The sequence below is a fragment of the Plecotus auritus genome (genome assembly GCF_963455305.1).
Source record: "Plecotus auritus genome assembly, chromosome: 7".
Classification (NCBI taxonomy): Eukaryota; Metazoa; Chordata; class Mammalia; order Chiroptera; family Vespertilionidae; genus Plecotus; species Plecotus auritus.
The window spans coordinates 24,242,231-24,262,646 of NC_137774.1; the positions used below are offsets into that span (position 1 = coordinate 24,242,231).

The window sequence follows — 20,416 nt, forward strand, 5'->3', positions numbered from 1 at the left end:
TCCTTTGAGTTGTATAGAGTGAAGCAAGATGATGACTGCAGAAGGAGGAAAAAAGTTTTAGAAGAGAATTGCTGAGCTGTGAAGGCCAAAAATTTTAGGAGAAAAAAGGAATTTAGAAATATTTTGGTTCCCAGTCCCCTCATTTTACATATGAAAGAACTGTGGCCCAGAGAGAACGAATTGCTGAGAATTACAGAGCTTGTACATGCAAGGCAGAGAGAAAACTCCAGCTTTTCTGCCTCCTGTGTGCTGTGTGCCTGTGTGCTCAGTGGCACCAAAAGACTGGGGTAGAGAGAGATTTGGGGCTAGTGCACTGTGGTTGGGATCTCTATTCCTCATTTACCTGCTGAGGCTTAGTGTTTTCATTTGTTCTTTAAAACTTATTTTTATCTTATAGCATTAGGGTTGGAAGGGAGCTGAGGAGGATTTAATACCTACCTTTAGGGAGCTTAAGCCATTCCAAAAAATAGGTAGGATTTCTAGGGAAGGAGATTTTGTGGACCTTTCACATAGGAAAACATGTGGTTTAATTAGAAATTACTTCCTAGAGTCCAATCTTTAGATTGTATGTCCTGCCATACTTGAAGTCTATTTCCTATGTGAAAGTCCTGGTTAATCCTTCAGAAACCCTGCAGATACTGTGAGGGTGGGTCTTTTATATCCCTCTCCCAGCTTTTCCCCCTTTCTCCCTTAAATAAATGATAGATGGCCAGTTTTCATAATTTTTGAGATTTTTGGAGCATTTCTCTGCTATCTTTGACCTAATCCCTGGTTTGCCTTGGAATGAGACCTAGACTATCTGAAATGTTTTTGTTAAAGGCCTTTTCCATTTTGTTACTTAATAGTCTTCTTGCTTGAGCCTTTCCATTTTTTTTGTCATCTTAAAATACTGATATTTGAAGAATCAGTATCATGTATAATGGACACATTTTTATTCTTGGATATAATTTAGTATCTTTAGCAGTTTTAATGTTATATTTAACTTTTACAACAGTTCTGATTTTTTTTTTTTTTTTTTTTTTTGGTATTTAACCAATTGCCTCTTTGCCTCTTTGGTGAACTCCAGTTAATCTGATGGATGTCTATTAATCTGACGGGGTGGGCTATGGTGGAAGAAGGAGAAGAAAGGAATGTTTGTTTGATATCATATATTTTAAGATGGGAGAGTGGGGAGTTTTCTGATAACCAGAATTTCTGCACATCTTACAGGTAGTTAATTTTTGTTTGTTTTCAACCTTCTGATGACAATATGACATAACATGTTATATACCTGCCTGTCTTGGTAAACAGACTTTAAGAAAAATGTCTTGACTATTTTACCCTGAATGAAGAATTTATACTGTGTAGTAAAGCTGGTGTGGAACATAAGCTGAATTTGTGCTGACCTCAAGTAAACACTGGAACTTAACTGTCTTTAAGTAAATCTCTTTTCAGTTTGCTTGGTCTTGCAGTAGTTAAAGTCAGACTGTGTGAGTTTAGATTCCATCTCTGTAACCTTGGGCAAGTTACTTAACATCACACTAAAATGGTGATAATAAGGTTGTGAGATTAAAGGACATGATATAAAGCCTTAGCACAGTGTCTGGCACATAGCACACCACAAATGTTAGGGATGGGTATTATCTTTTTCTGCTGAAAGAGGTATTTGGCTATGTTCAGCTATGTGAATGATGGGCATCATTGTAACAAACTATCCCCACTGTCTTCAGTGTTTTTTGACTTTTTATTAGTATTTATATTCCCTATATAATCTAAATTAACCATTTGTGCTGGAAAGTGGGTAGTGTTTTATTTGACTACTAGAGGCCCAATGCACGAAAATCATGCAAGAGTAGGCCTTCCTTCCCCGGGCTGCCGGCACTGGCTTCCCTCTGGCACCCGGGACCCAGGCTTTCCTCACAGCCCTGGTTTTGTAGGGAAGGTCATCATCCGGAAGGACATCCGGTCTAATTAGCATTTTGCCCTTTTCTTATTATAGATAATACTTACAATTCAGCTTATGCCTACGGAAAGGTGAGCAGATATTTCCTTATTGCCAAACCCAGTCTGTTGCCTCCCTGAAACGTTCAGTCTTTCCTGGAAATATTTCCCTTTGACTTTGGTGACATTACATATGCTGTTTGGGTTCTCCTGCCTTTCTGATTTCTTCTCATCTCAGACTCTTCTTTTATGCTCCCAATGTCAGTTTCATTGCATTTAGGATCCTGTTCTCAAGTAGTGTTTTCTTGATATATTCTCTCCTTGGCACTGTCATTTACCTCATAGTCCTAACAATGGTCTCTAAATCAGCAGACTTCCAGCTGTATGTTAGCCACAGTAAACTTCTGAGCATGTCTTTGTACCTTTAGTACCCTAATGTCTACTTTTCAGAAACTAAACAAATATCTCCTTCCTTCAACAACACACATATGCACTTAGTCCCCAATCACCTTGACGTTACATGTTAGTAATTAACTCTTTAACTGTGAAGTAATTTCAAAGACATTTTTAAAATATCTTAGTAGCAGCATAGTGGTAAACCATGAAGTAACCTTGGCAAAATTAAGGGATCTTCTGTATACAAAACCATTTCTCTAAAGAGATTAGCTTTTCCTCTGATTTTCTTTTAAAAAGTTCTCCAGTATTAGGAGGAAGGTCTTTTATGTTGGTAGCAATGATATACAAGGAAGAGTGCAAGCTACTTAAGGAAAACTCAGCATGAGTTATTTAAAACTTTTCATTATGGGATATATCAAATCTACATAAAAGTAGAGAGAATTGTACAATGAACTCATATACCGTTACCAGCTAAGTAATATCAATCTTACTTCATCTGTACTTATACTAACTCTCCCCTTATTTCTGGATTATTTTGAAGCAAATACCAGACATCCTATTATCAGTAAATAAGCATGTATCTCTAAAATAAAAGGATTTAAAAAAAAAATCACAACATCAGTATTTCACATAAAAACATTAACAATGATTTCTTAATAAGCATAACTGATTTTAATGAATGGGGAATTGAGAGAACATTTTTGTAACAGGCACTCTCTACTGTCTTTTTCAGAGTTTGCTCTATAGCTTTAAATGAAGTGATTAAAGGAAAGCCAAACTCCAGCCATAATAAGTTGACCTTTTAGTGAAATGCATGTTATTAATGTATTTAATGAGATGCAATACAAACTGCAGTGAGCACCATGTTTCATTACAGGTCCAAAATGCAATATCATTAAAGACCTTTAATAGAAACAATGGTTGACATTTTGATATTTCCCATAAGCAAAAAAATCCAAGAACACAGTACAATGTAATATAAATATAGAGGCAGTGTTGGAATTTTTTGCTTGCCTAAGAGTGTAAAAACAAATTCCATTATTAATAAATCACATTTTGTTTGCTCCCCCTCATCTTCCCACATATGATTCATACTCATCTTCTCATCTCTCTGTGGTCCTTCCCCTGGCCCCTCAGCTATTTTGACTTGAATAGACTGAACACTTTAATTCTTTTTTTTTTTTTTTTTTTTTTTTTTTTTTAAATATATTTTATTGATATTTTACAGAGAGGAAGGGAGAGGGATAGAGAGCTAGAAACATCGATGAGAGAGAGACATCGATCAGCTGCCTCCTGCACACCTCCCACTGGGGATGTGCCCGCAACCAAGGTACATGCCCTTGACCGGAATCGAACCCGGGACCCTTCAGTCCGCAGGCCGACGCTCTATCCACTGAGCCAAACCGGTTTTGGCAGAACACTTTAATTCTTAATTGACCTCAACACTAATAGATACCTTAAAGAATAACTTTTAAAATTTTGAATTAGTCATGGGCATCCACAGTGTCTTGATAATGTTTCTGTTGTTTTTGTATTTTATTTATTTTTAAGTAGGCAATACATTCACATGGCTCAGAATTCCAAAGATACTAACAACTACATAGAATTCTCCTTCCCATTCTTGCACCGCACCCCCCCTCCAGTTCTCTATCCCATAGGCAACCGATGTTATCAGCGGAACTCCTCCCTTTAATTACTTAGTTGCCTTAGGTGACTAATTCATGAACATCTATTTCAGTGTTCTCTCTCAATTAACACTTTATGGGTTCATGACAGAGTTCTCACAAATGGTCTGTAGAACCCTGAAATATTTTTAATTACTTGGAATTGGTTTAAGTATTGCTTGGGATGAAGGCACTTGCAAGCTTCTCCAAGAGTAGCATTGTATAGATTTAAGGACTTCTATCACTGTGGACTTCATTTAGCCAAGATCATATAAGATTGATCTTTTTGTTTCAGATGATGGCTGTCGTTTTTTAAAATAGCTTTACTGTTCTAATTATAAAATTATGTTATGCTTACTTCAAAAATTCAGGAAATATATCTATCTATATAAAAGGCTAATATGCAAAGTGTCCCCTTGGGAGTTCGACTGCTTGCTATGATGTGTGCTGACCACCAGGGGGCGGCGCGGAACGAAGGAAGGCCCCGGCCGGCAGCCAGGGAAGGGAGGCCCCAGCCGGCATCCGGAAGGCCCCAATTGGCCCTGATTGCCGGCCAGGCCTAGGGACCCTACCCGTGCATGAATTTTGTGCACCGGGCTTCTAGTAAAAGCATAAAGAAAAAAATAAGGTTTACCTGTATCCTGCTGCCCAGAGATAATCACAGTTGTTATTTTGATAAATATCCTTTCAGATCTTTTTCTGTGCTTACACACACACCCCCCTTTTTAAAATGAAATTGGACTCTTAAAAATAAGTATTATTTTGTAAACTTATTTTTTCTATTTAATTTATCATTTCATGTTAGTATATTTAGATGTACATCAGCATTTTCAGTGGCTACAGAATATTACACTTTATAGATTTACTGCAATTTGTCTAACCAATCTATATTGATGGATGCTTAAGTTCTAGTTTTTCACTTTTATAAAGCATGCTTTGATAAACATCCTTGTACATACATATCTGTGCAGTTTGTCTAAAAGTAGCACTGTCCAATAGAAATGTAATGCAAGCCACATGTGTAATTTTAAATTGTCTAGTAACCACATTATAAAGGTAAAAGACAGAGGCAAAGTTAATTTTTGTAAAATTTTATTTAACCCAACATGGCAAAAATTTATTACAATTTTAACATGTAGTCACTATACAGTTACAAATGAGGTATTTTATGTATAGTTTTCCATGTTAAGTCTTGAAATTCAAAGTGTAGTCTACATTTTCAGTGCATCTCAAAATTTGGACTAACCACCTTTCAAGTGCTCAATACTCACATGTAGCAAGTGGATACTGTATTGGACAGCACAGATCTGCATTCCCAGGAAATGGAGTTGCTAGGACAGGGATTGTATGGTACCTTTTATTAAAAAAAGGCTTTTGGAATATGTTGAGAAATTGGCCCTAGAAGAATTGTAACAATTGAAATTACCATCTGTAAGTTATGTCCTGCACTCCTGCCACCACAGAATATTATTTTTTTAATTTATTTTTTTCTTTATTGATTAAGGTATTACATATATGTCCTTATGCCCCCATTGCCCTCTCACCCCCAGAATATTATTTTTTGATCTCTTCTTTTTTCCTAGGTGGGAAATGAAACAATCATGTCTTGATGTTAACTTTCTATTTGATATTTACATCATACCTGTTGACTTAGCATTGAAATATATGCTATGTTTTGTCTTATTTATTAGCGAATGAGCTCTGTGTAGGAAGACATTTGGTCCCTCTTGAACTACTACCTATTTTGTCCAACCTGGTTAATTAGGCACTTATAGTATGTAGAGAGTAAAGCAAGTGCTTTTCCAAAATAACCAAGTAGTGCAACCAGGAGCAGAGTGTCAGACTTCCCCAGTGATTCCTCCTGCCCTGAAAACATGAGACGGAGCTGTGAAAACTTCAAAATTATGGAAATTTGTTTTGTTTTGGATTTGTTAGGAATTAGGGTTGTCTTTAGCTCCAGAAACAATTAGTAACTCATTAATAGTAATGAGTTAGATAAGGCAGCAACCCTGGCTAGTAGTAGGAGTTCCAGGTAGAATCACTCTGTTATTCACGATGAAGTTGTACACCGAATATTGGGAACTTTGTATGGACATTTAATTAACCTTTCACTATATTCCTGGCCAAAAGAAAAAGAGGGAGAGAGCAATAGCTTAAATAGTACCAGCAATTCTGCCTGCCATTTTATTGAGTGAGTGAGTGAGTGCCCTGGAGTAAGCATGAGAAGGCAGCTGGATCAATTATTTTCTGTTCCTGAATACCTCTCATCAGACACACTGTGTATGAATCTAGTGTTTAAAGTTATAATATGAAAATTAAAAAAAAAAACACACCAAAGTGACAGCATGCAGTCTTTGTATAATGGTCCTAAACACAATTATTCGTTTAATCAATGAAGTAGCTGCGTGTACTAGTGTTTGAGGGGAGGAACTGAATATGTTGAACTTGTGGAGAGACAGCGTGGTGCTAAACTTTATGGGCAATTTTAGGGATTTTTAAAGTAGTTTTGTTAGAACTTGATTTTTGCTTTATTCTCACACTTTAGATTTCAGAGCCTAACCACTGCATAAAATGCTTACTCTATTTTTATTTATGTCTTAAAACCTATTCTTAAATCATTTTATGAAAATTATACTTGAATATGATAAACAGTACAGAAGCATTCTGGAAGACAAGAGTTCTTTGTCTTATATTTAGTCTCATTCTATTTCTGTTTTACTCCTGTAATTGTAGATACTTTGTTTTATGTCTCTATTTATTCTCTGGTATGAAAGATAAGAATGTGCCTGACAGGGTAGGTAAATGAGGATTGAGAATTGAACATTTAGTTTTGCAGCGTGGTGGTCATCTGTGATCTTAATGAGCAGTTTTAAAAAAATATATTTTTATTAATGTAAGAGAGGGAGGGAAAGGGAGAGAGAGATAGAAACATCAATGATGAGAGAGAATCATTGATTGGCTTCTTGCACCCCTCCTACTGGGGCTCAAGCCCACAACCCCTACACATGCCCTGACCAGGAATCGAACTTGTGACCTCCTGATTCATAGGTTGACGCTCAACCACTGTGCCACACTGGCCAAGCTAGTTCTTTTCTTTTTTTTTTTTTTAAATTATATTTTTAACCTCTTTTGCTTTCTGAATGTTCCTTTTCAATATAATTAATATGCTTGGAGTATATTATGTACATTTAAAGCTTTTTTTGGTTTTGTTTTCACTTTAGTTCCTAAAATTGTTCCTATCTCCACCAGCTTTTCTGTTTACCTTGGACAGTTTCCCTTTTAAATTTTCACCCAAGTTATACATGTATATAATTTGAAGAGTCAAATAGTTTAACAAAGCTTGTTATGAAAACCAGATTCTGCTGGCTGTACACATCACCCCCTTGCCATAACCTACTCTCCCGAAGCAAAAATTAAATTTTTAATTCTGTTTTTTTGGGAATCCATAGGATTTATCTTTATATCTCTAGTTAACATGTTTTGTTTTTACTTGATTTTTCTGTTCTAGGCATTATCTATTGACTCTTCATTATGAAAATGAGGATTTAGCTCTCCTACTACACTCATACACACCTCCTTGTCTTCATGGTTATATTGTAATTTGGTTAGATCAATAGTCAGTGTTTACAATATTATGTCTATGTAAACACTGTTCACAGCTGAGCTGAGTAATATATATATTATGATTATTTTTCCTTTCCCACACTCCATTTTGTTTTCTAGAGTTAATAATTGTTCCATTTTTATTTATTTTGTTTTCTATGCAGTAATTCAAGCCCAAACTTTACTCTGGTTGTCTAAATCTCCCCTCAGGATATTCAGTTGCATCAGATATTCTGCTGATTTATCTTCCTACAGAAGTCTCTCTTAGAGCCTTTTGACTTGCTCAATCTGAACTGTTCACCTTCTGTGCCCAGCTAATGTGCTTGGCATTACCTTCACTTATTGCTTCTGTGGATCTTCTCCATATTCCAGCATCTTTCTTGGCTTATCCCCTTACGTTGGTAAAGCACATTCTCTTCTGGCTTGCTGAGAAAGGGTGCATGAGAGATCAACATTTTTAGACCTTGCTTGTTTGAAAATACCTTTATTCTGTAATGACACTCATCACAATTCTGTTTGTATATAGAATTCTATAGAATAGTATTCCATTGCCTTCCACCTTACAAAATTGCTATTGGTAAGTCAAAAGCCATTTTGATTCCTGATCTTACTTTTTCCCCCTCCATTTTTGGATGTTGGAAACTTCTCTTTGAAGAATTCTGAAGTTTCATGATGCTGCCCCTTGGTGTACATGTGTCCTCATTCATTGTGCAGAGTACTGGCAGGGTCTTTTCAGTCTGGAAACATAACTTCCAGTCCTGGAAAAGTTTCTTGAAATTACTTTGTTAGTGATTTTATTATCTCTGTTTTCTCTCTTTCTGGAAGGCTTATTATTTGGTGTTAGACTGTTCCTCTGGTTCTCTTTTTTTTTTCAGTTCTCTCTTTTTCTTCTCTCTCTGGTTCTACATTCTAAGATAATTTCTTTAGCTTTATTTTCAATTTCTTCTTTGAGTATTTTTTTCCTTTTTATTGAATTTATTGGGGTGATACTGATTAACAAAATTATACAGGTTTCAGGTGCAGAATTCCACAACACATCATATATTCACTGTATTGTGTTTTCACTACCCGCAATCAAATCTCCCATTTCCCCCCCATTTATTCCCATACTCTCAGCCCCTACCCACCACCCTCCACCATCCTATTGCCTGTGTCCATGGGCTATGCATATCTTCTTATATAATAAAAGGCTAATATGCAAATTGTCCCCTCTACCGGGAGTTCAACCAGGGGGCAGGACCAGCTGGCCAACCTTCTGCAGCCCCTCCCCCTGGCTGGCCCTGCTGGACTCCACCCATGCACAAATTCGTGCACTGGGCCTCTAGTACATATATGTTTATATGTTTAATTTTTAAAGAAACTGCCAACCTGTTTTCCAAAGTGGTTTTACCATTTTAAAATCTCACCAGCATTGTGTAAGAGTTCCAGTTGCTTCACATCCTCATAAACATTTGATATGGCCAGTCTTTTTAATTTTAGACATTCTCATAATTGCTTAGTTAATTGGCTTTTTAGCTTACCAAACTGAGTTGCTGTCATCTCTCTCATACTTTGTCCTTTCATTGTGGGTTTATCTATTCTAAAAGTTACTTTAATCAGTGGACTAGAATAGAGAGTTCAGAAATATGGGTAATTGACTTTTTACATAGGTGCAAAGTCAGCTCAGTTGAGACAGGATAGTCTTTTCAACAAATGGTGCTAGAACAATGTACATTCCCTTGCAAAAAATGACCTTTAATCAATAGCTCACACTTTAGACAAAAATTGACATGAAATAGATCATTGACATAAAACATAAAACTATAAAGTGAAGAACACACGGGAAAAAAATCCTCATGACTTTGTTAGGCAAAGGGTTCTTAGATACAACATCAAAAGTACAATCCATGAAAGAACAAATTGATGATTGGGCTAAATCAGAATAAAAATTTTGCTCTGTGAAAGATATGTTCACAGAATGAAAAGACAAGCTAGAGGCCTAGAGAAAATGTTTGCAAATCACATATTCAACAAAAGACTTGTGTTCAGAATATATAAAGAACTCTCAAAACCCAACAATAAAAAACACCCATTAAAAAGAGAACGAAAGCCCTAGCTGGTGTTGCTCAGTTGCCTGGGCTTTGTCCTGTGCACCGAAAAGCTGTCGGTTTGATTCCTGGTCAGGGTACATGCCCAGATTGTGGGCTTGATTCCCGGTAGGGGGTGTGCAGGAGGCAGCCAATGATGTTTTGTTTTCATATCACTGTTTCTCTCACTGCTTCTCCATTCATTTTTAAATATATATTTGAACAGAAACTTTTCCAGGGAAGGTATATGATGGCAAGTAAGCATATGAAAAAATGTTTAACAAAATCATTAGTGTTGAGGTAATGCAAATTAAACTCACAATGAGCTACTACTACATACTTATTAGAATAGCTAAAAACAAACACCTGACAATACCAAGTTAGCAAGGATGCAGAGTGACTGGAACTTACATCTATTACTAGTGGGTATGCAAAATAGGACAGCCACCTTGGAAAACAGTTGAGCAGTTTGTTTGTTTTTTTATAAAGTTAAACATGTATTTGCCAGATAATCCAGCAGTCCTAGTCTTAGATATTTACCATAGAGAAATGAAAATATATGTCCACACAAAGACTTATACATGCTTGTTTATAGCACCTTTGTTGATTATCACCCAAAACTGGAAACAGCCCAAATGTCCTTCAGTGTCAAATGGGTAAACCAATTCTGGTACATTACTCAGCAATAAAAAGGAACAAACATGATAAATGCAAAAACTTGTTGAATGTCAAAGTTATGGCAGTGAAAGAGTCCAGTTCTAATAAATTATGTACTTTAAAGGAGACATATGTAATACTATATGTAATACTTTAAACAATAAAAAAAATAAATTATGTACTTTAAAATTCCATTCAGATGACATTCTGTCGAAAAGGGATGGAGAGCTGGCAGAAGTTAGGGGCAGGGGAAGGGTTTGACTATATAGGGGCAGCTCTGCTTTTTTCTTTATAGTTTCTATTTTCCTCCTCAGTAGCCTCATTTCCTTGGAGTGTATCCCACCTGTTTTTCCATAGTGGCTCACTGCTGAACCCTGCAGTTTGGTTTGATTGTGAACATTTTGCTTGGATTGAGGGAGGGGCTATAAATAGTTGTGTGCTGATTCTCAGATAACTCTGGGAATATTTCTTATAGTAATGGATACGTGATACAGTACTTCTAGGGATGGAAGAATGGGCTGCATCAACCTATATTGTCATTTTTGCTTGAAATATATATCTTTGGTACTAAAACCTGACCCAGAAGAGAATAATAGATTACACAGAGCTTCTAGATTTTGATGTGGGTTAGAACTGAAAAATGAGATGTCTTTAAACTCTTTTTCCTTCTCTCTTTGATAAGTGATATGATATAATGTGGTTTGGACACTCAGAGATTCCTGAGATTCCAGGTTCTGGTTGATGATTTACTGCAAAATTGCTTATAAATTGAAGTAGAAAATGTTTTGCAGACCTGGCAGCTTTCTGGCCTCACACCCATTTGTCACCCAGCATTTCCCTTTGTGTATAGAACAAGAATTAATTAGGCTGCACTGCAGGAAAAGTTTATGGCTATAATTTATATAGGATGAATTTCTTTTTAAAGAGACAGCATTGTTTTGTTATACCTATATACATATAAGTGCGGACATAGTGTGTTTTTTCCCTTCCTTAAAACAGTGTGTATGAGCTTCTGGAGTAAACACTCGTTTTTCTGCTTAATGCAAGTGTTGGTGGAATAGATGCTTTATAGTGATTGCTTTCTGATTAAACTGTTGGCTTTTTGTTTCTGGTTTTTTAATTCATTGTGTACTAGTGAGCAGCACTGTTTTAGGTTTGCATTTTGGACATTGGTCAGACTTGACTGGTTTGAGAGCTTTGTATTCTTTTGGTCTCTTCAAAGACTTAGGATTCTGTTGTGTGTGGTTATTTTTTAGGGTCTTGCTCATTCAATTGTTTTCATAATCAATGCAAGTCAGAACTTGCAATTTGTTCCTGATTTGCACATTAAAGAGCTCCATTAATTAAGAATCCTAGTGTTTGGCATGTTCCCGCAGGATCTGTGCATTATTTACATGGTAAAAGTGCAAGATGCAAGTTTCTTGGTGTATGGAATCCTTGGTCTAAACCAGAGGTGGTCTCCATCTTGGTGTGTAAGAAAGGAGTGTAGCCCTGGCTCGTGTGACTCAACTGATTGGGTGTTGTCCCATGCACCAAGAGTTGCTGGTTCGATTCCCGACAGGGCACATGCCTGGGTTGTGGGGTTGACCCCCCAGTAGGGGGCCTGCAGGAGGCAGGAGATTGATGTTATGTTCTCACATGGATATTTCTCTCTTCTCCCAGTCTAAAAAATCAATAAACTATTCTTAAAAATAAAGGGAGTTGAAGAATGAAAGGCAGTTAAAAAAGAAAGGGAATATGAATAGCAGTTGGAAACACGAAATCAGTTCACTGGTTCATCAGGTTCCTTCTTTTCAGTTTTAACCATGGCTAATGCTTATCTACTCGTAATGTATTTTTCTAATAGTAGCCAGTCTATCTTTAAAAATACTATGTGAAGCTGCAAAGCATTTTTCAAAAGTGTAGAGACATTTTTTTCCTGAAATTATAAACTTGCTAGGGATTTTATAGGACTAAATTTAGTTTGTCCTTATGCTCTTCCATTAATATATATATAAGTCCTGGCCAGATAGCTCAGTTGGTTAGAGTGTCGTCCTGATATGCCAAGGTTGGGGATTCGATCCACAGTCAGGGTACATACAAGAATCAACCAATGAATGCATAAATAAGTGGAACAACAAATCATTGTTTCTCTTTCCCCTATCTATCCCTTTCTCTCTCTTTCAAAGCCAATCAATAAATAAAATATAAAAAATACATAAATAGTATAGATGTATGTAAAGGAGAAAGTAAAAGTTCTCCCAGTTTTCCAAATCCCTACACCTCCTCAGAGAAAACACCATGGGGTGTATTATTCCAGACATTTTAATGTGTATATATTTTCTCTCACTAGATTTATTTTTCCATTAAGTCTTAATGGAAGTTTGACAAGGAGAGGAGATGGGATAGGGGGTAGCAGGCGGTGTGATGGGAAAAAAAGGCTATAATGTTACTTATGAATTATCTTAGAGAAAGTCTGTATCATGATACCTTTAAGACATAATTCTCTCTTGATTATTATAATTATTATTTATAACCTATCCCCACATAAGTTTGCCTAGATGATTTGCTTTGAAAATTTGTTGTACTTGGACAACACTGGATTATAGCTGAGTTCTTTGATAAATTTTAATTACCTTTCATATAACATTGATCGTTTTGCTGAATGTTTAGTCTCAAATCTACCAGATTTTTTTCCTGGGGGCAATTGAGTAAATTTGCCTCTAGATAAATCCAAATTGCTACTATTTTGAGAAAAGTTCTTACTAGCTATTCATTCTGTTTTATGCAAGGGGAATTTTTAGAGATAGAGAAGCTGTTCAGTTTTGTTTTGTTTTTAAATATTTTTTTACTATATTTTTATTGATTTCAGAGATGGGAAGGGAGAGGGAGAGAGAGAAACATCAATGATGAGAAAATCATTGATCTGCTGCCTCCTGCACACCCCTTACTGGAGCTGGAGATGGCAATCCGGGTATGTGCCCTGACTGGGAATTGAAACATGACCTCCTGGTTCATGGGTCAGTGCTCAACCACTGAGCCACACCAGCTGGGCTCAGATAGTTTTTAAAGGTTCTTACATCTTACAGATGGTACATAATCTAGGCTACATAAATGTCAGCTATGGTGAGGGTTGGGGAAAGGGCAGAGACAAATGTTCTACTCCAGTAATTATAAAGTATTTCTGATGTCTTCAGTATGACTTATCTATATATATATCTATATCAATCTGTCTATATCTTTATCTATATATATATATAAAGAGGTAATATGCAAATTAGCCAGGACGCTGTAATGTCACGACCACTCAGGAGGAGGCTGCGCGTGCAGGTGGGCGGGAGGGGACTGCCTGCGTGGTGAGGCAAGCCATGGATGGCACAGGCCTGGAGAGAAGAGGGCCTGCCAGCTGCGCATACCAGCAGTCCTGCCTCTGTGCATGAGCTGCAAAGGAACACCTTTTCTGACTGCTCATTGGCTAAGCTCCCCATACGCCACTCTCAGTGTTCTTGGTAACTTGGGTAATAAGAATTCAAGAAGGTGATCTAGGGTTTTTCCACCTCACTCCTGGAGGAAAAAAAGAAGGTCCACTGCTGGAGGGGCTAAGAAATGTCATATCCTGCCCTAGTCGGTTTGGCTCAGTGGATAGAGCCTCAGCCTGCCGACTGCAGGGTCCAGGTTTGATTCTGGTCAAGGGCATGTACCTAGGTTGCAGGCTCCTCCCTGGCCAGGGCCCAGTTCAGGGCTCATGCAGGAGGCAACCAATTGAAGTGTCCCTCTCACATTGATGTGTCTTTCTGTCTTTCCCTCTCTCTTCCATGCTCTCTAAAAATCAGTGGGAAAATATCCTCAGTTGAGGATAAAAAGAAAGGAAGGAAGGAAGGGAGGGAGGGAGGGAGGAAGGAAGGAAGGAAGGAAGGAAGGAAGGAAGGAAGGAAGAGATATCATATCCTATGAAAGAGACATCTTGAAAATGCCTAAAGAAAGTTGTCATTTTTTTCGTGGTGAAGGGACTGGAGTCCGTGTTGATGAAAACACTTTGGCGGCTGCAGCAGCCGGCAGTGGCAGCAGCAGCGGGGTGATGGGGGTGGCGCCTTCCCCTAATCAGCCTGGTCACCTCCTGCAGAGGGCGGCCAGATTGAGGCTTAGGCCCGCTCCCCAGTAGGACATCTCCTGAGGGCTCCTGGATTGGAGAGGGTGCAGGTCGGGCTGAGGGACACCTCCCCCCGCCCCCCGTGCACGAATTTCATGCACTGGGCCTCTAAGGCATATATAATAAAAGGCTAATATGCAAATTGTCCCCTCTACTGGAAGTTCAACTGGGAGCTCGACCATGGGGCGGAGCCAGCCGGCCAACCACCCACAGCCCCTATCCCTGGCCAGCCCCTTTCCCTGGTCAGCCCCACCCCTGATCGGCCACCCTACCCCGATTGGGGGCAGGGCTGGCCCACCAACCGCCCACGACCCCTTCCCCTGGCCGGCCCAGCCTGATCGGCCCTGATTGGGGTGGGCTGGCTGTACCCCACTCCTGCATGAATTCATGCACCAGGCCTCTAGTAAGATATAAGAACATGAATAGAAAGCCATCAAATGTGATATTTTGAGAATTGGGATAATCAATTTACGTCTATCTTATAAGTATTGTGTAAGTATAATGCTAGATGCCCATATAAACTAAAAATAATAAAAATAGCTCCCATTTGTCAGTTGTGTACTACTCTCCATGTACTGTATTAAGTTCTTCACAAATGTCTCATTTAGTTCTCACAGCGGCCTGTGAAATAGGTGCTAATAAGTGTGCTGCACATATGAGGCAATCAAGTCTTGGACAGGTTAGTAACTAGTTAAGGTCACACCATTAGATGTAAAGCTAGTACAGAAACAGGTTTTCTCTTGGCCAATCACTGTACCTATAGTTTAACTATTTTATTTTATTTTTTCCAAGAAAGTGTGAGGGAATAAAGGTCAAAGCTTAAAGGAATGAAGTCAGGAGTGCTACGGAGATGAATTTGTTGTAAAACAGAAGCTTAGAGTGCAAGTAGTAAATGCATCCTTCAATTTTTCCTGCATACTGTTTTTTCAGTAAGAGAGCTAGAAGGGCCCTCGGGGGATCACCTGACCTAGTTCCTCTGCTATAGGCAGGTATGGCATTTTTTAAGTGATAAAGAAATAGATAAACAGGTTTATTTTTCTTATAAATGTAGTACATATCATTATACAAAATTCAGAAAATGGCCACGCAAAAAAGTAAGGAAATTATGCTCTCTGATCCCTGCAGCCAGCGTTAAGTACCTTTAATATATTGTTGTGTGGGTATGTGTATCCTTTCTAGTTTTTTCCCCCTTGTGGGTGTGTAGTTAGAACAAAAATGGAACTATATTCTATATTGCAATCTGTTTTTTCCTGCTTAACAGAGATCATGAATATTTTTCCATGTCATTAAATACTATTCTACAACATTATTATTATTATTATTTTTTAATTGATTTGAGAGAGAGAGAGAAGGGGAGGAGAGAAATATCAATTTCTTGTTCCTCTTGTTTATGCATTCATTGGTTGATTCTTGTATGTGCCCTGACCAGGGATGGAACCTGAAACCTTGGTGTATGGGTATGAAGCTCTAACCAACTGAGCTACCTGGCCAGGGCTTTAGAGCATTATTTTTAATGCTAGCAAACACTTTCCATCACATAACCAATTACTTATTGTTGGACATTTGGATTGTGTCCAGTTTTTCATTTTTATAAATAATACAATAAACATCATTGTTACTAAATCTTTATTCACATCCATGATTATGTTATTGCATAAAATAAATTTCTGTATGTGGAATTAGTATGTGTTCGAAGGATATACTAAATTTTTAGGCTTTTGATCTGTATCGCCAAGTTGCCCTCCAGTAAAGCTATATTAGTTCACATTCTTACATTCTTTATATGAATTTCAGTTTCCCTTTTCCTTGTCAATACTGAATTTTATCTTATTTTTTTTCATCTTTGTCACTTTAATAGATGGAAAATGGTTTCTGCTTATTTTAATTTACATTTTTAAAAATTTATATTTCCCAGTTTTTAATGAGGGTAAACAATTTTTCTCTTACATTTATTGGTTTTTGGGAATCGTACAGGGAAAATTTTAAACTAGTTTTAGGGGTGGATAGTCTCCTTGTCAATCAATCTTCTGGCCACCTCTAATCTTTCCTGCTTTTATTTTAATGTTTCTCCTTGTTTGATTTTCTGTTGACAGAAAGAATTACATTTACCTTAGAAGACATCTCTGTATTTTGAAATATATTTATTTAATCTTCATTGCCTTTTTAAAAACCATAAAAATAAAATTTGTTTGTAGTAAAAAAATTTTTTCAGATAGTACTGCCCCCTGCCCCCAAACAATACTGAAATATGTAACATGGATTAAACATGTCCCCTTTTTCCCTACTCTTAATAGTGCTCTTCAGAGATAACTGTATTTAGCAATTTGGTATATATCTTTCCATATACTTTATGTCAATTTAAACTTTTTTAAAAGCCATAAATGAGATTATGCTTTATATCTTCCCATGTTAATGAATATAAATCTACTTTTTCTTTCTTTAAAAGCAATACTTTGCTATCTTTTATTTTTTCTATATATTTTTATTGATTTCAGAGAGAGAGAAACATCAATGATGAGAGAGAATTATTGATTGGCTGCCTCCTGCACAACCCTACTGGGGATTGAGCCTACAACCCCGGGCATGTGTCCTTGGCCAGAATCAAACCTGGGACACTTCATTCCTCAGGCCGATGTTCTGTCCACTGAACCAAACTGGCTAGGGCTGGACATAACATTGTAACAGAGCCTCGCACGCGCGCGCACGCGCGCGCGTGTGTGTGTGTGTGTTTAATTGTGTAAGGGGAGGACAGTTTTGTCATTTTTTAGTAATTATATTACACTTCGTTTTCCAGGTAGTTTGTACTCATACATATACATTGACCTAGAAAGTGGAAAAATGTGCAGGCTTTTTTTTAAAGCTTGTAGGAGTGTTTCATTTCCTTCATCTGTATACCAGTAATCTTCTATCTATATATATAAAAGCCTAATATCCAAATTGTCCCCTCGGGAATTTGACCGGGACACTGGGAGTTCGATCGCTAGCTATGATGTGTGCTGACCACCAGGGGGTGGCACAGAATGAAGGAAGGCCCTGACCGGCAGCCAGGGAAGGGAGGCCCGGTCCCAATTGGCCCTGATCGCTGGCCAGGCCTACAGACCCTACCTGTGCACGAATTTCATGCACCAGGCCTCTAGTGGTAGTATAATAATAATAGTACCTAATCAAAGGGTTGTTGTGAGGATTTAAATGAGTTATACATACAAAGTGCTTAGGAGCTAGTGCCTGCTACTTAATAGGTTCTTAGTGTTAACTGTTATCTTCATAGTGATAGTACAGTCTTTTCTTAGACTGTAGTTCTATGGCCAAAGTATTTGTTTCCCTCTTCCTAAAAGGGTTATATACATAAATTCTGCACTTACTAGTACAGTTAGTTCTTTGATGACTTGAAATGCACATACAAAAAAGTATGTGCCAAGAAAAATATTACAGTGTCATTTTTTTCAGTTACTCAGTCAGCAACATAGAGTCCACCATTTGCCAACACTAAGCATACCAAGGTTTATAGTCCTTGCCTCAAGGAGCTCATAGTAAGGTGTAGAGATGGGTAAACCACTTTTAAAGCATAAATCATTTAAGTATTTTTTTGTTCTTTGTTTACATGAAAGCATCCTCTCCAAGTGTTTCATTTTGAGTTGGCAAATAAATAATGCTTAGTCTTCCTAATATTAAAAAAAAGGAAAACTTTTATTGTCTGAGCCTTATTTATCCGTGATAACTACTAAATCTTCATGAGAATACATTGTAGCAATTTTAGGTTCTTCAATCTGGTAAGATGGTTTTGAGACTCTTACGAGTAACCTATACAATTATAGTTGGTGTATTATAATAAGGAAAAAGTTCAGTTCGATTACTTTGCTTCTGTTAACAAAGGTCAGCTTGTGGAGGATACATATTTATCACAGTTAGCAGATACGAAATCCACAGTTTGTTTGCTTGTCAGCATTAGATTTGGAAATGATAGTGTAATAAGATGTTCTGCCATGTGACATAGGCATCCTTTTTCTGGAACTAAAATATCCACAATTACATAGCTGGCAACAGGCAGAGGCAGAATCCAACCCTCTCTTGCTCCCGGTCCTGAGTGCTTGCACCTCATGCTGCTTCTCTTTGGCTCTAGAGCAGTGGTTCTCAACCTTTCTGATGCCGCGACCCTTTAATACAGTTCCTCATGTTGTGGTGACCCCCAACCATAATGTCGTGACCCACAGGTTGAGAACCGCTAGCAGGGTCGCCTAAGACCATCGGAAAACACAGATATTTACATTACGATTCATAACAGTAGCAAAATTACAGTTATGAAGTAGCAACGAAAATAATTTTATGGTTGGGGGTCACCACAACATGAGGAACTGTATTAAAGGGTCGTGGCATTAAAAAGGTTGAGAACCACTGCTTTAAAGGCTTTTTAATGTGAAGGGGTCAGACTATTTTATATGAAAGAGAGGGTGACTTGGATTGTGGTTCTAATTTTATTTTTAATAAGTTTTCTTACTTTAAAGTTAACTTTAAATAGTATTTTAAATTATAAAAGTAATATATGCATATAAAATATCTAATCAGATAAAAGAGTATCCCCACTCTCCCGGGGAACTCCTGTTAGGCAGTTAAACAATTACTTGTAAATAAACTTGGATTTGAAGTACCTCATATTCTGAGCCGTTACTCTTTCTTTTTAAAGGGGGGTAATCAATTTCCCTTGTTAGGGAAGTACTCCAGAGCAATGGAGGTTGTCTAGGAACTATGAAGTGGAAGGAGGTAACTGTAGTGGATTTCAGGAAGTACATTGATCAGTTAGATTGCTGTGTCCTATAGGGCTTTTTAAGGATTTATTGACACACTTCATCAAGGTGTTTGAGAGAGTATTCAGGGAAACCTAAGAAATTCTGCAGTTCTTTTCCCCTCCTTATAAATTCATGCCTGGTCAGAAATTACAACTTGAGTGGGATGTCCCTCCACAGAACTCAAATGCACACTATCTATCATGTTACTTAGTGTGGCAGTAATGTAAAATGTTAAGGATTTTTTCTTTTTGTTTCTTTCTGTGAGGGGCTCACCCAATATATTTTATCATGTGTCTCTTCATCTCTCCCTTATTTCAACTTCCACTTACTCCCCCAACTCCCCACATCATTCTCTTAAGAGAAAAAAATAAGTTTTGCCCACTGAGTCCTCTTTCTGATTTGATTTAATATGTCTTGGGCTGAATGTTTCTCACAAAAACACTTTGCATTCTGTATTAGCCTATCAAACCTTTTTCTCCATAGACCTCTGCATAGATTGCATGCCTTCTACTGTGGTACCCTCAGAGGTATGAAAACCCAAGTCTGCTTTTGGCTTAGCCGTCATGATTTAGAATATAAGTCTCCATGCTCTGCTTTGAAAATGTTATCCTGGTGGTTATTTTGTAACATTAAAAAAAAATTCTGCTTTTGGTTCACAGAACCAGCCAACACACTGGGACAGTACTTCTTATACTGTTCCAGTTAAAACCACAGTCCTCAATAATAACACAGCCATGTATCTATATCTGGGAATCAGTATGTGCACACATCTGTATATATGTATTCATACATGGATATATAAAAATTCTAGTTGGACACACATTGGAAATGGTAACAACTCATCCATATGGTTGGTGTTAAGGAATTTGTTACCTACTGTACTCTTTCTTACTGGTAACACCATTCTGCTTGGGGAATAAAGTACCAGCCCAAACAGTAATACTGACAGAATTTGGAATTATGATACAGTGGAGCCTTCACGTAATTCTTTGTTGAAGAAGTTAGGGCCTAAATGTTAAGGCTTATTGTTATTCTGAGTTGATAATCTCTGCCTTGCTTTAATAATTTTTCCTCATGCCTGGGTAGCCCGCGAGTTGCACAATAATCACTCACACAGCTTTGTAATCAATGCCCAAAGTAATAGGATTCCTCTGGCCACCGGCAATTAATAAATTTGTGTCTTTTTTAAAACACTAG

At 37.5% G+C, this 20,416-nt stretch overlaps 1 protein-coding gene across 1 annotated transcript in view; it reads left to right on the forward strand.

Annotated features, from left to right (window-relative positions):
- Window positions 1–20,416, forward strand: part of AATF (apoptosis antagonizing transcription factor) — a 92,036-nt gene that overhangs the window by 5,382 nt on the left and 66,238 nt on the right. The window lies entirely within an intron of this gene.